Raw genomic sequence first — 16,542 nt, forward strand, 5'->3', positions numbered from 1 at the left:
TCTTATTTTCCAAAGAGCCTGTGAAGAATGAAAAGTGGAATCTGATTGGTTGCTAAGGGCAACTGAGTCAGTTTCACTTTACACCATATATAGATAGATATATAGAGATAGATAGATATAGATATATAATATAGATATATAAATAAAGATATATAATATATATAGATATATAATATAGATATATAATATAGATAGAGATATATAATATACAATATATATCTATATAGATATATGTAATATATATGTGTGTAATATGTATATTATATATATATATAAAATTTATATGTTTATATGTGTGTGTATGTATATACAGTACAGACCAAACATTTGGACACTCCTTCTCATTCAAAGAGTTTTCTTTATTTTCATGACTCTGAAAATTGTAGATTCACATTGAAGGCATCAAAACTATGAATTATCACATGTGGAATGAAATACTTAACCAAAAAGTGTGAAACAACTGAAAATATGTCTTCTATTCTAGGGTCTTCAAAGTAGCCACCTTTTGCTTTGATTACTGCTTTGCACACTCTTGGCATTCTCTTGATGAGCTTCAAGAGGTAGTCACCAGAAATGGTTTTCACTTCACAGGTGTGCCCTGTCAGGTTTAATAAGTGGGATTTCTTGCTTTATAAATGGGGTTGGGACCATCAGTTGTGTTGTGCAGACGTCTGGTGGATACACAGCTGATAGTCCTACTGAATAGACTGTTGGAATTTGTATTATGGCAAGAAAAAAGCCGCTAAGTAAGGAAAAACGAGTGGCCATCATTACTTTAAGAAATGATGGTCAGTCAGTCCGAAAAATTGGGAAAGCTTTGAAAGTGTCTCCAAGTGCAGTGGCAAAAACCATCAAATGCTACAAAGAAACTGGCTCACATTAGGACCGCCACAGGAAAAGAAGACCAAGAGTCACCTCTGCTGTGAAGGATAAGTTTATCCGAGCCACCAGCCTCAGAAATTGCAGGTTAACAGCAGCTCAGATTAGAGACCAAGTCAATGCCACACAGAGTTCTAGCAGCAGACACATCTCTAGAACAACTTTTAAGAGGAGACTTTGTGCAGCAGGGCTTCATGGTAAAATAGCTGCTAGGAAACCACTGCTAAGGACAGGCAACAAGCAGAAGAGACTTGTTTGTGCTAAAGAACACAAGGAATGGACATTAGACCAGTGGAAATCTGTGCTTTTGTCTGATGAGTCCAAATTTGAGATCTTTGGATCCAACCACCGTTTCTTTGTGCGACGTAGAAAAGGTGAACGGATGGACTCTATATGGCTGGTTCCCACCGTGAAGCATGGAGGAGGAAGTGTGATGGTGTGGGGGTGCTTTGCTGATGACACTGTTGGGGATTTATTCAAAATTGAAGGCATACTGAACCAGCATGGCTACCGCATCTTTCAGCAGCATGCTATTCCGTCCGGTTTGCGTTTAGTTGGAAAATCATTGATTTTTCAACAGGACAATAACCTCAAACACACCTCCAGGCTCTCTAAGGGCTATTTGTCTAAGGAGGAGAGTGATGGGGTTCTACGCCAGATGACCTGGCCTCCACAGCCACCAGACCTGAACCCAATCGAGATTGTTTGGGGTGAGCTGGACCGCAGCGTAAAGGCAAAAGGGCCAACAAGTGCTAAGCATCTCTGGGAACTCCTTCAAGACTGTTGGAAGACCATTTCCGGTGACTACCTCTTGAAGCTCATTAAGAGAATGCCAAGAGTGTGCAAAGCAGTAATCAAAGGATCTCGTCACATGACTGCTTACTATGTGTTTGTACTGTATATACCTAAAATACATTCGTATACAGTCATGGCCAAAGGTGTTGGCACCCTTGAAAATGTTCCAGGAAATAAAGTATTTCTCCCAGAAAATTATTGCAATTACATGTTTTGTTATACACATGTTTATTTCCTTTGTATTTGAACAGCACTAAAAAGCTGAAAAAAAGGCAATTTGCACATAATTTCACACAAAAAACCCAAAATGGGCCCAAACCAAATTGTTGCCACCCTTAACTTAATAATCAGTCGCTTCTTACTCCTCTCACGTGGAATTTTGGACTCTTCTTTATAAACTTCTCTAGGTCTGTCATATTTGACGGCGTCTTCTCCCAACAGATCAGCTCCCATACTTTGCGCTGACAAGGGGCAATCACTCCGAAACACCGTGTCTGCAAATTGAGGTTCTGATCTGTCATAACTCCTTAGTCATATGAAAAGGCTCATTATAGGGCCACTTTTGACTTTTAGGATTGCTACTTCCAATAGGTGGCGCTAGAGTTTGTTTCCTTCCTCCCTGGAGAGACAATTTAAAAATTTCTCCCAACAGCAGATTTAAGATCTCTACACAGGTGTCAATGGGATTTAGATCTGGACTCAATGCTGCCACTTCAGAACTCTCCAGCGCTGTGTTTCCATCCATTTTTGGGGGCTTCTTGAAGTGTGTTTGGGGTCATTGTCCTGCTGGAAGATCCATGACGTAGGATGTGAAGCCAGCTTTTTGACACTGGGCACTACATTGCGACCCAAAATACTTTGGTAATCTTCAGATTTCATGATGCTTTGCAGTCAAGGCCCCCAGTACCAGATGCAAGAAAACAACTCCAAAACCTCTTTAAGCCTCCACCATATGTGACTGTAGGTGCTGTGGTCTTTTCTTTGTAGCCCTTATTCTATTTTCAGTAAACAGTATAATGATGTGCTTTACCAAAAAGCTCTATCTTGGTCTCATCTGTCCACAATACGCTTTCCCAGAAGGATTTTAGTTACTCCCGTACATTTTGTCCAAGTGCAGTCTAGCTTTATGTCTCTGTGTCACCAGGGGGGTCCTGCTAGGTCTCCTCCATAGCATTTTCATTCAAATGTTGACAGATATTTGGTGCTGAGACTGATCCTGAGCCGGCAGGATAGCTTGATTTTCTTTGGAACTTTATTTGGTTTGCCTATCCACCATCAGGACTATCCTACGTTGCATCCTTTCATCAATTTGTGTGTGCAGTCCAGGGATATTAGCCACAGTTCCATGGGTTGTAAACTTCGGTGGACAAAAAAACCATAAAGATCTCTGGAGATGGACTTGTACCCTTGAGATTATTGATACTTTCTTTTTCGCTCCTAATTGGGAGACCCAGACAATTGGGTGTATAGCTACTGCCTCCGGAGGCCGCACAAAGTACTACACTTAAAAGTGTAAGGCCCCTCCCCTTCTGGCTATACACCCCCCCGTGGGAGCACGGGTCCTTCAGTTTTTTGCTTTGTGCGAAGGAGGTCAGACACGCATGCATAGCTCCACTGTTTAGTCAGCAGCAGCTGCTGACTATGTCGGATGGAAGAAAAGAGGACCCATACAAGGGTCCCCAGCATGCTCCCTTCTCACCCCACTTTTTGTCGGTGGTGCTTGTTAAGGTTGAGGTACCCATTGCGGGTACGGAGGCTGGAGCCCACATGCTGATTCCTTCCCCATCCCCATTAGGGCTCTGGGCGAAGTGGGATTTTACCGGTCTCCAGGCACAGAGACCGTGCTCCATCCGCAGCCCCTGGAGAAGCCGCTGGATATGGAGCTGAGTATCGTCAGGGACATGGCCCTGCTCCGTCAAGGTACTCTGTGTCCCCGTGCATACGCGCGCACACCGCAGCATTGCTGGGTGTGTTAGTGCGCCGGGGACAACAGCGCTGCTGCGCTTGTGCCATTTCCTCACTTCAGCTTAGCTGAGTGGGTAGACTCAGGGAGAACGGTCGCGCCGGCCGCTGGGACTGCGACGCGGCTGGGACTTGTGGTGCGCCGGGGACTTCCGCGCTGACCGTGCATATATCACGGCCGCGCTTATTACTACAGTCCTTGGCTTTTGCGGCCTAGTTCATTCGTTCCCGCCTCCGCACCTGCCAGTCAGGAGGAGGGCGGGACGCTGTACAGAGCATCAGCGCTGAGGGCTGGAGTCGTTTTTACATACTCCAGCCCTCACACCAGGCACAGTAGGACGCAGTTTCCCGCTCTTTGTTTGTGGCACGCCCACGGTCCGCCCCTCTTCACAGAACGCCGGCAGCCATTCCTGCCTGCACGCTGAGCTGCAGAGGGGAGACGGGGAGACCCAGACACGGGATTCTACGGCCTCATACCCGCTGTTCAGCGGGCGGTAAGCAGCCCTCAAGGGCTCACCCCCACTTGTGCCGTTTGTATACTGAGTATTTTGTGTTGCAAATACTTTCTACTGTACGGTCGCTGGTGATTCTCGGCTATATACCCTCCTAGATTACAAGGAGGCAACAGCATGTCGTCCGCAAAACGCAAGGGTGCCAAGGCACAGACATTATATGCTGACTGTACCGCATGTGGGGCTGCTCTACCGGCAGGTTCCACTGAACCCCATTGTGTGCAGTGCTCGGCCCCTGTGCAACTTGCACAGCCGGGGCCTCTGCTGGACGTGACCCAGGGTGTACCACCTGTGAATGCTGTCCAGGTGACAGGAACGGAGTTTGCAGCTTTTGCTGACAGATTGTCTATGACCATGTCAAGGATTCTTGAAACATTGCAGTCTAGACCAGTAACTCAGACCATGGACACTGTGGCATCATTGCTCCCTGGTCCCCCTCAGCTGGAACACTTCCAAGCTCCGGGGGTGTCACATGCACCCCAGGGTGACGATTCTGACTCGGACGACAGTCCCAGACAACCTAAGCGGGCTCGTTATGAGGGGCCCTCAACTTCGTCTCACTGGTCAGGGTCCCAGCGGGACGGATCTATGGGTGATGAGGCGGATGTAACTGATCAAGATTCTGATCCTGGGTCCGCCCTCAATCTGGATACACCGGATGGTGACGCCATAGTGAATGATCTTATAGCGTCCATCAATAGGATGTTAGATATTTCTCCGCCAGCTCCTACTCAGGAGGAGGCAGCTTCACAGCAGGAGAAATTCCATTTCAGATATCCCAAGCGTAAGTTAAGCACTTTTCTGGACCACGCTGACTTTAGAGATGCAATCCAGAAACACCACGCTTATCCTGAGAAGCGGTTTTCTAAACGGCTTAAAGATACACGCTATCCTTTTCCCCCTGACGTGGTCAAGGGTTGGACCCAGTGTCCCAAGGTGGACCCTCCAATCTCCAGGCTTGCAGCTAGATCCTTAGTTGCAGTAGAAGATGGAGCGGCACTTAAAGATGCCACTGACAGGCAGATGGAGCTCTGGCTGAAATCCATCTATGAAGCTATTGGAGCGTCGTTGGCGCCAGCTTTCGCAGCCGTATGGGCACTCCAAGCTATTTCAGCTGGGCTTATACAGGTCGACTCGGTCACACGTACATCTGCCCTGCAGGTGGCACCATTGACCTCTCAAATGTCTGCATTCGCGTCTTACGCGATTAATGCTGTCCTGGACTCTACGAGCCGTACGGCGGTGGCGTCAGCCAACTCCGTGGTTTTGCGCAGAGCCCTGTGGTTGAGAGAATGGAAAGCAGATTCTGCTTCCAAGAAGTGCTTAACCAGTTTGCCCTTTTCTCGTGACCGATTGTTTGGGGAGCGTTTGGATGAAATCATTAAACACTCCAAGGGTAAGGACTCATCCTTACCTCAACACAGACAAAACAAGCCCCAACAAAGGAGGGGTCAGTCTGGTTTTCGGTCCTTTCGAGGCTCAGGCAGGTCCCAATTCTCCTCGTCCAAGAGGACTCAAAAGGATCAGAGAGGCTCAGATTCTTGGCGGACGCAGTCACGCCCAAAAAAGACAGCAGGAAGAACCGTTACCAAGACGGCTTCCTCATGACTTTCAGCCTCCTCTCTCCGCATCCTCGGTCGGTGGCAGGCTCTCCCGCCTTGGCGGCATTTGGCTGTCACAGGTCAAAGACCGTTGGGTGAGGGACATTCTGTCTCACGGGTACAGGATAGAATTCGTCTCTCGTCCTCCAACTCGTTTCTTCAGAACTTCCCCACCGCCCGACCGAGCCGATGCTCTGCTGCAGGCAGTGACCGCTCTAAAGGCGGAAGGAGTGGTGACTTCCGTTCCTCTTCAGGAACAAGGTCACGGTTTTTACTCCAATCTGTTTGTGGTGCCAAAGAAGGACGGATCCTTTCGGCCCGTCCTGGATCTAAAGTTGCTCAACAAACATGTAAAAACCAGGAGGTTCCGGATGGAATCTCTCCGCTCCGTCATAGCCTCAATGTCTCAAGGAGATTTCTTAGCATCAATAGACATCAAGGATGCTTATCTTCACGTGCCGATTGCGCCAGAGCATCAGCGTTTTCTACGCTTCGTTATAGAAAGCGAACACCTGCAGTTCGTAGCGTTACCTTTCGGGCTGGCAACAGCCCCTCGGGTCTTCACCAAGGTCATGGCAGCAGTAGTAGCTGTCCTGCACTCGCAGGGTCACTCCGTGATCCCGTATTTGGACGATCTACTTATAAAGGCACCCTCTCAAGAGGCATGCCAACACAGCCTGAACGTGGCACTGAAGACTCTCCAGAGTTTCGGGTGGATTATCAACTTTTCAAAGTCAAATCTAACCCCGACCCAATCACTAACATATCTTGGCATGGAGTTTCATACTCTCTCAGCGATAGTGAAGCTTCCACTGGACAAGCAGTGCTCTCTACAGACAGGGGTGCAATCTCTCCTGCAGAACCAGTCCCACTCCTTGAGGCGCCTCATGCATTTCCTAGGGAAGATGGTGGCAGCAATGGAAGCAGTCCCTTTCGCGTAGTTTCATCTGCGCCCTCTACAATGGGACATTCTCCGCCAATGGGACGGGAAGTCGACGTCCCTCGACAGGGATGTCTACCTCTCTCAGGCAACCAAGGACTCTCTCCGTTGGTGGCTCCTTCCCACCTCATTGTCAAAAGGAAAGTCGTTCCTACCCCCATCCTGGGCGGTGGTCACGACAGATACGAGCCTATCAGGGTGGGGAGCAGTGTTTCTTCACCACAGGGCTCAGGGTACGTGGACTCAGAGAGAGTCCACCCTTCAGATCAATGTTCTGGAAATCAGAGCAGTCTATCTTGCTCTGCGAGCCTTCCAACAGTGGCTGGAGGGCAAGCAGATCCGGATTCAGTCGGACAATTCCACAGCGGTGGCGTACATCAACCACCAAGGGGGAACACGCAGTCGACAAGCCTTTCAAGAAGTCCGGCGGATTCTGACGTGGGTGGAAAACACAGCATCCACCATATCCGCAGTTCACATCCCAGGCGTGGAAAACTGGGAAGCAGACTTTCTCAGTCGCCAGGGCATGGACGCAGGGGAATGGTCCCTTCACCCGGACGTGTTTCAGGAGATCTGTCGCCGCTGGGGGATGCCGGACGTCGACCTGATGGCGTCACGGCACAACAACAAGGTCCCGGTTTTCATGGCACGGTCTCACGATCACCGAGCTCTGGCGGCAGACGCCTTAGTTCAGGATTGGTCGCAGTTCCGACTACCTTATGTGTTCCCACCTCTGGCATTGTTGCCCAGAGTGCTCCGCAAAATCAGGTCCGACTGCCGTTGCGCCATTCTCGTCGCTCCAGACTGGCCAAGGAGGTCGTGGTACCCGGATCTGTGGCATCTCACGGTAGGACAACCGTGGGCGCTACCAGGCCGTCCAGACTTGCTGTCTCAAGGGCCGTTTTTCCATCTGAATTCTGCGGCCCTGAACCTGACTGTGTGGCCATTGAGTCCTGGATCCTAGGGACCTCAGGTTTATCTCATGATGTTGTTGCCACCATGAGACAGGCTAGGAAACCATCCTCCGCCAAGATCTACCACAGAACGTGGAAGATATTCTTATCTTGGTGCTCTGCTCAGGGAGTTTCTCCCTGGCCATTTGCATTACCTATTTTTCTTTCCTTCCTGCAGTCTGGGTTGGAAAAAGGTTTGTCGCTTAGCTCCCTTAAAGGACAAGTCTCTGCGCTATCCGTATTCTTTCAGAAGCGCCTGGCGTGACTTCCTAAGGTACGCACGTTCCTGCAAGGGGTTTGTCATATCATTCCCCCTTACAGGCGGCCATTGGAACCCTGGGATCTGAACAAGGTTCTGATTGCTCTCCAGAAGCCACCTTTCGAGCCTATGAAGGAGATTTCCTTTTCTCGGCTTTCACAGAAAGTGGCTTTTCTGGTGGCGGTCACGTCTCTTCGGAGAGTGTCAGAGCTGGCGGCGTTATCTTGCAAATCTCCCTTCCTGGTGTTTCACCAAGACAAGGTAGTACTGCGTCCAATTCCAGAGTTTCTTCCCAAGGTGGTATCTTCCTTTCATCTCAATCAGGATATCACTTTACCATCTTTGTGTCCGCATCCAGTTCACCATTTTGAAAAGGGTTTACATCTGTTGTACCTGGTGAGAGCACTCAGGATCTACATTTCCCGCACGGCGTCTCTGCGCCGTTCGGATGCACTCTTTATCCTGGTCGCTGGTCAGCATAAAGGGTCGCAAGCTTCCAAATCCACCCTTGCGCGGTGGATCAAGGAACCAATTCTTCACGCCTACCGTTCTGCTGGGCTTCCGACTCCTTCTGGACTGAAGGCCCATTCTACCAGAGCCGTGGGTGCGTCCTGGGCATTACGGCATCAGGCTACGGCTCAGCAGGTGTGCCAGGCGGCTACCTGGTCGAGTCTGCACACTTTCACCAAGCATTATCAGGTGCATACCTACGCTTCGGCGGATGCCAGCCTAGGTAGACAAGTCCTGCAGGCGGCGGTGGCCCACCTGTAAGAAGGGGCTGCCTGACAGCCCGATCGCGAGGTATTATTTTACCCACCCAGGGACTGCTTTTGGACGTCCCAATTGTCTGGGTCTCCCAATTAGGAGCGAAAAAGAAGAAGGGAATTTTGTTTACTTACCGTAAATTCCTTTTCTTCTAGCTCCAATTGGGAGACCCAGCACCCGCCCTGTTTTTCTGAGGGTATTTGTTTTTCGGGTGCACATGTTGTTCATGTTAATAACTTACGTTCTCCGATATTGTTTATCGGATTGAATTTGTTTTTGAAACAGTTATTGGCTTTCCTCCTTCTTGCTTTTGCACTAAAACTGAAGGACCCGTGCTCCCACGGGGGGGTGTATAGCCAGAAGGGGAGGGGCCTTACACTTTTAAGTGTAGTACTTTGTGCGGCCTCCGGAGGCAGTAGCTATACACCCAATTGTCTGGGTCTCCCAATTGGAGCTAGAAGAAAAGGAATTTACGGTAAGTAAACAAAATTCCCTTCTTTTCAACAATTTGTATTCTCAAGCCCTCACACAGTTCTCTTCTCCTCTTTCTGTTCTCCATGCTTAGTATGGCACACGCAGACACAAAATGCAAAGATTAAGGCCGGTGTCACACTTGGAAGTACCTCGTGTATATCCGGCGCGAGTCTCGCATTGCATCACCCGGCACGGACTCGCACGCTGCTCACAGGAGCGGGTTGGCTGCATAGAGATGCATGCAACCGACCCGCTACTGTGAGGAGAGTGCGAGTCCGTGCCGGGTGATGCAACGCGAGACTCGCACGAGATACACGCGAGGCACTCGCAAGTGTGACACTGGCCTAAGTTACGTTCTCCCCTTTTTATCTGGTTTAAGGTGTGATTTTCATATTACCTACACCTGTTACTTGCCACAGTTGAGCTTGACTGAACATCATATGCTTGAAACAAAGTTGTTTACCCACAATTTTGGGAAGGTGCCAACAATTGTGTCGTGACCATTTTGGGGGTTTTGTGAGAAATTATGTCCAATTTGCCTTTTTGCCTTTTTTTTTTTTTTTTTTTTTTTTTTGTTATGATGTTCTAATATACACACACAAATGAAATAAACGTGTATCACAAATCATGTGTAATTGCTATAATTTGTTTAGAGAAATACTTCATTTTCTTTAACAATTTCAAAGGTGCCAACACTGTATATATGTTCGACAGCAGCCATAGTTTTCATAGATGTCAACCACTCGTTCACCATAGGGCTAAATTATAAAAAAGGATACTGAACAGTAGACATTTTTGGGATGACCCTCTGTATACTAAAATGGAGTCTGATGTACTTTTGTAAACACGTGAACAAACATTGTGCAGATGACAACTGATGAGTCTGAAATCATAATTCCTTTTATTCATTCTCAAACATACAGATGTTTTTCTCTCCTATGGGAGCGTCTCTACCAGTAATATAGGCTGGATGTGAGTTGTTTTGTTTTTTTGTTTCTTTTTAGGGTTCTGCTGAATTCATTAGCTCATATATGAATACAACTTCTATCCTGCACTTATATCTTCATGTACTTTTCTGTTTATCTGTAAACCTTTTTTTATTTCACTGCCCTCCCGGACACTGTAGATGTTTTCTCCCTTGTCCACAGTGTGGAGATCTGTGTACACTCCTTTCCCTCCCTGATGCTATCTATAACAGTGAGAAGGAGAGCAGAGGAAAACATCAGGAGCAGGTGCTCTTAAGGAGTTATGTGTATACCCCTTCCCTTCCCTGATGCTATCTATAACAGAGAGAGAAGGGAAAATGAGAGCAGAAGAAAACATCAGGAGCAAGTGCTCTTAAGGAGATCTGTGTACACCCCTTCCCCTTCCTGCTGCGATCTATAATAGTGAGAGGAGGGAGAGCAGAAGAAAACATCAGGAGCAGGTGCTCTTAAGGAGATCTGTGTACACCCCTTCCTCTCCCTACTGCTATCTATAATAGTGAGAGTAGGGAGAGGGAGAGCCGAAGAAAACATCAGGAGGGAGCAGGTGCTCTTAAGGAGATCTGTGTACACCTCTTCCTCTCCCTACTGCTATCTATAATAGTGAGAGTAGGGAGAGGGAAAGCAGAAGAAAACATCAGGAGGGAGTAGGTGCTCTTAAGGAGATTTATGTATACACCTTCCCCTTCCTGCTGCTATCTATAATAGTGAGAGACAGGAGAAGGAGAGCAGAAGAAAATATCAGGAGCAGGCGTGCTTAAGGAGATCTGTATACACCTCTTCCCCTCCCTGCTGCTATCTATAACAGAGAAAGAAGGGATAAGGAGAGCAGAAGAAAACCTCAGGAGCAGGCGCTCATATGGATATATATTGTCTTTGCAGATCAGAAGAAAGCCTTGCTGACAAGCAGAAAAATGATAGAAAATATTTAATAAAGACTACTTAGAAAGTTACCTAACTTTGAACTTAGGAAGCAAATGAACAATAATAACAAAAATTATATGCCAATGTGTACTTAATCTTAAAAAGTTCACTTGATTTAATTTTAGTCTTTTGTATAAAGCAGTAATTTTGCAACATCTTTTCACCCCTCGAGTCACAGGAAAATAATGTGCTTATAGGTAATGTAGAGAACAACATTTCTTTGTCGCTCCATTGGGAGACCCAGACAATTGGGTGTATAGCTTCTGCCTCCGGAGGCCACACAAAGTATTACACTTTAAAAAGTGTAACCCCTCCCCTCTGCCTATACACCCTCCCGTGCATCACGGGCTCCTCAGTTTTATGCTTTTGTGTTGAAGGAGGCACACATTCACTCAAGCTCCCATTTTAGTCAGCAGCAGCTGCTGATTGTATCGTATGGAAGAAAAGAGGGCCCTAACAGTGCCCCCGGCATGCTCCCTTCTCACCCCACTAAGTCGGCGGTGCTGTTAAGGTTGAGGTACCCATTGCGGGTACAAAGGCTGGAGCCACATGCCGCTTTTCCTTCCCCATCCCTTAGAGGCTCTGGGAGAAGTGGGATCCTAACCGGTCATCATTCACTGGGACCGGGCTCCCTCCGCAGCCCCTGGGGGAATCTGACGGACAGGAGACTGGGTATCATCAGGGACAGGCCCTGCATCTATAAGGTACTCTGTGTCCCCTTGGGGACGGTGCATGGAGCGCCTGTGTTACAGACGCTGCAGCGGCTGCTGTTTGTTTGTGACGCCCGGGACTGCCGCGCCGACCGCGCCTGTTTGCCGGCCGCGTTATTAAATTTAGTCCCCGGCTTCTGCGGCCTAGTACCATAACTCCCGCCCCCGGGCCTGCCAGTCAGGGGTAAGGGCGGGACGGTCGACTGGACGTCGGCAGTGAGGGCTGGAGCATACTTAGGTGTTCTCCTCCCCCCTCACTGAGCACTGTGGGGCACCAGATTCCCGCACTTTATTAGTCACGCCCACGGCTCCCTCCTCCCCTGAGAAATCTGGCAACCATATTTGCAATCACTTCTGCCGGTGGAGGATTTCAGAACGAGCTCTACAGCTCTGGGAGGCCCAGGCAGGGAATCTGGTGGACACACAACCGCTTTGGGCGGTCGGTAAGCCACACCGGTCACCCGGTGCTGGCCCCCCTTGGGTGCCGAAGTGTATATATATATATATATATATATATATATATATATATATATATATATATATATATATATATATATATATATATATATATATATATATAATATATAATATTTGTATACATTTTCTCTGTTCGGCCGCATTGTTTTGCCTTTGGCTATATACCCTCAGTGATCACTCTCAGAGGAGACTACAGCATGTCGTCCGCAAAGAGCAAGGGTGCCAAGGCACAGGCTTATTTTGCAACCTGTACCTCTTGTGCGGCTATGTTACCTGCAGGTTCCACCTACCCTCACTGTGTGCAATGCTCGGCCCCTGTGGCACTCACTCAGCCGGAGCCTCGGGCACTGGTGGGACCCCCGGCTCAGGTAGAACCGCCGGCTTCCACTGTCCAGGTGGCAGGGACAGAGTTTGCAGTTTTCGCTGAGAAACTCTGAGTCGCTTTCACAATCCATGTCTCAGTCTGTGGACAGATGGTCTGCTAAGATACTAGAAGCCTTGCAGTCCAGATCGGTCACACAGGCCCCGGGCACTGTGACTACATCGCCCCCAGGCCCCTCTCGGTCGGTGCAGCAGAGTGCTCCTGGGGTGACACCTAGGTCCCACGGGGAGGACTCCGACACGGACCGCAGTCCCAGACCGGCTAAGCGGGCTCGCTGGGAACCTTCCCCAGCTTCATCACGCTGTTCGGGGTCTCAGCATGAGGACTCTCTGGAGGATGAGGCGGAGGTCGCAGCTCAGGGCTCTGATCCTGACGTTGCTCTCAATCTTGATACACCTGAAGGGGACGCCATAGTAAATTACCTTATAGCGTCCATCAACCAGGTGCTAGATCTTTCTCCCCCACCTCCACCTATAGAGGAGTCGGCTTCACAGCAGGAGAAACACCAGTTTAGGTTTCCCAAACGTACACGGAGTGCGTTCTTCGATCACTCTAACTTCAGAGATGCTGTCCAGAAGCACAGAGCATTTCCGGACAAGCGCTTTACTAAGCGCCTTAATGACACACGTTACCCCTTCCCCCCTGACGTAGTTAAGGGTTGGGCTCAGTGTCCCAAGGTGGATCCTCCAGTCTCTAGACTGGCGGCTAGATCCGTAGTCTCAGTGGCAGATGGTTCATCGCTCAAGGATGCCACTGACAGGCAAATAGAGCTCCTGATGAAATCCATCTATGAAGCCATAGGCGCGTCTTTTGCTCCGGCCTTTGCAGCCGTGTGGGCACTCCAAGCTATCTCAGCTTGTCTGTCTGAGATTAATGCAGTCACACGTACCTCTGCTCTGCAAGTTGTGTCTTTGACTTCTCAGGCATCGGCCTTTTCGTCCTACGCCATGAACGCCGTCCTGGACTCAGCAAGCCGTACAGCGGTAGCGTCCGCCAATTCGGTGGCAGTCCGCAGGGCCATGTGGCTACGCGAATGGAAGGCAGACTCCGCTTCCACGAAGTTCTTAACCGGTTTGCCATTTTCTGGCGACCGTTTGTTTGGCGAGCAATTGGATGAAATTATTAAACAATCCAAGGGAAAGGACTCGTCCTTACCCCAGTCCAAACCGAACAAACCTCAGCAACGAAAAATACAATCGAGGTTTCGGTCCTTTCGGCCCTCAGCCAGGTCCCAATCCTCCACGTCCAACAGGTCACAGAAGGGCCAGAGGAACTCTTCTGCATGGCGGTCTAAGTCACGTCCTCCAAAGACCGCCGGAGGAACCGCCTCCAAGGCGGCCTCCTCATGACTTTCGGCCTCCCCATACCGCATCCTCGGTCGGTGGCAGGCTCTCCCGCTTTTGCGACGCCTGGTGGCCACATGTCCAAGACCGATGGGTGAGAGACATTCTGTCGCACGGTTACAGGATAGAGCTCAGCTCTCGTCCTCCGACTCGTTTCTTCAGAACATCTCCGCCCCCCGAGCGAGCCGATGCACTTTTTCAGGTGGTGAACACTTTGAAGGCAGAAGGAGTTGTGATTCCCGTTCCCATTCAAGAACGTGGTCGCGGTTTTTACTCCAACTTGTTCGTGGTGCCAAAAAAGGACGGATCATTCCGCCCCGTTCTGGACCTCAAACTGCTCAACAGACACGTGAGAACCAGACGGTTCCGGATGGAATCTCTCCGTTCTGTCATCGCCTCGATGTCCCAAGGAGACTGCCTAGCCTCAATCGACATCAGGGATGCTTATCTCCATGTGCCGATTGCACCAGAGCATCAACGCTTCCTGCGTTTCGCCATCGGGGACGAACACCTTCAGTTTGTGGCACTGCCTTTCGGCCTGGCGACAGCCCCACGGGTCTTCACCAAGGTCATGGCATCCGTGGTGGCGGTCCTACACTCTCAGGGCCACTCGGTGATCCCTTACTTAGACGATCTCCTAGTCAAGGCACCCTCCCGGGGGGCATGTCAACATAGCCTGACCATTGCTCTGGAGACTCTCCAGAGGTTCGGGTGGATCATCAATTTCCCAAAGTCAAAATTGACACCGACCCAATCACTGACTTACCTCGGGATGGAGTTTCATACTCTCTCAGCGATGGTGAAGCTTCCGCTGGACAAACAGCGTTCGCTGCAGACAGGGGTGCACTCTCTCCTTCGGACCCAGTCACACCCCTTGAGGCGCCTCATGCACTTCCTAGGGAAGATGGTAGCAGCAATGGAGGCAGTTCCCTTTGCGCAGTTTCATCTGCATCCACTTCAATGGGACATTCTCCGCAAATGGGACAGGAGGTCGACGTCCCTAGACAGGAACGTCTCTCTTTCACTGGCAGCCAAAACCTCTCTTCAGTGGTGGCTTCTTCCCACTTCCTTGTCGAAGGGAAAATCATTCCTGCCCCCATCCTGGGCTGTGGTCACGACGGACGCGAGTCTGTCAGGGTGGGGAGCGGTCTTCCTCCACCACAGGGCTCAGGGAACCTGGACTCCGACAGAGTCCTCCCTTCAGATCAATGTTCTGGAGATAAGGGCAGTGTATCTAGCCCTAAAGGCGTTCCATCGGTGGCTGGAGGGCAGACAGATCCGCATACAGTCGGACAACGCCACGGCGGTCGCGTACATCAACCACCAGGGCGGCACACGCAGTCGTCAGGCCTTCCAAGAAGTTCGGCGGATTCTGCTGTGGGCGGAAGCCACAGCCTCCACCATCTCCGCAGTTCACATCCCGGGCGTAGAAAACTGGGAAGCAGACTTTCTCAGTCGCCAGGGCATGGACGCAGGGGAATGGTCTCTTCACCCGGACGTGTTTCAAGAGATCTGTTGCCGCTGGGGAACGCCGGACGTCGACCTCATGGCGTCTCGGCACAACAACAAAGTCCCGGCATTCATGGCACGGTCTCAAGATCACAGAGCTCTGGCGGCGGACGCATTAGTTCAGGATTGGTCGCAGTTTCGGCTGCCGTATGTATTTCCTCCTCTGGCACTGCTGCCCAGAGTGTTGCGCAAGATCAGGTCCGACTGCCGCCGCGCAATCCTCGTCGCTCCAGACTGGCCGAGGAGGTCGTGGTACCCGGATCTGTGGCACCTCACGGTGGGTCAACCGTGGGCACTCCCAGAACGACCAGACTTGCTGTCTCAAGGGCCATTTTTCCATCTGAATTCTGCGGCCCTCAACCTGACTGTGTGGCCATTGAGTCCTGGCTCCTAGCGTCCTCAGGGTTATCTCAAGATGTCATTGCCACTATGAGACAAGCCAGGAAACCAACGTCCGCCAAGATCTATCACAGGGCTTGGAGGATCTTCTTATCCTGGTGCTCTGATCGGGGTTTTACCCCCTGGCCGTTTGCCTTACCCACTTTCCTTTCTTTCCTTCAATCCGGATTGGACAAGGGTTTGTCTCTCGGCTCTCTCAAGGGACAAGTATCAGCGCTTTCCGTGTTTTTTCAAAAGCGTCTAGCCAGGCTTCCGCAGGTCCGCACGTTCCTGCAAGGAGTTTGCCACATAGTCCCACCTTACAAGCGTCCGCTGGAACCCTGGGATCTTAACAGGGTGCTAACGGCTCTTCAGAAACCACCTTTCGAGCCGATGCGGGATGTCTCTCTATCACGCCTTTCGCAGAAGGTGACCTTCCTAGTGGCAGTCACATCACTTCGGAGAGTGTCTGAGCTAGCAGCGCTGTCATGCAAAGCCCCCTTCCTGGTTTTTCACCAGGATAAGGTGGTTCTGCGTCCGGTCCCGGAATTTCTCCCTAAGGTGGTATCCCCTTTTCATCTCAATCAGGATATCTCCTTACCTTCCTTTTGCCCTCATCCAGTTCACCAATGTGAAAAGGATTTGCACTTGTTAGATCTCGTGAGAGCACTCCGGATATACATTTCTCGCACGGCG

General features: G+C 50.0%; 1 protein-coding gene across 1 annotated transcript in view; it reads left to right on the forward strand.

Moving 5' to 3' along the window:
- The window catches only part of DOCK1 (dedicator of cytokinesis 1), a 523,077-nt gene that overhangs the window by 166,597 nt on the left and 339,938 nt on the right, over positions 1-16,542 (forward strand). The gene's annotated exons all lie outside the window — the stretch shown is intronic.

The sequence above is a fragment of the Anomaloglossus baeobatrachus genome, chromosome 5 (genome assembly GCF_048569485.1).
Source record: "Anomaloglossus baeobatrachus isolate aAnoBae1 chromosome 5, aAnoBae1.hap1, whole genome shotgun sequence".
Taxonomy (NCBI): domain Eukaryota; kingdom Metazoa; phylum Chordata; class Amphibia; order Anura; family Aromobatidae; genus Anomaloglossus; species Anomaloglossus baeobatrachus.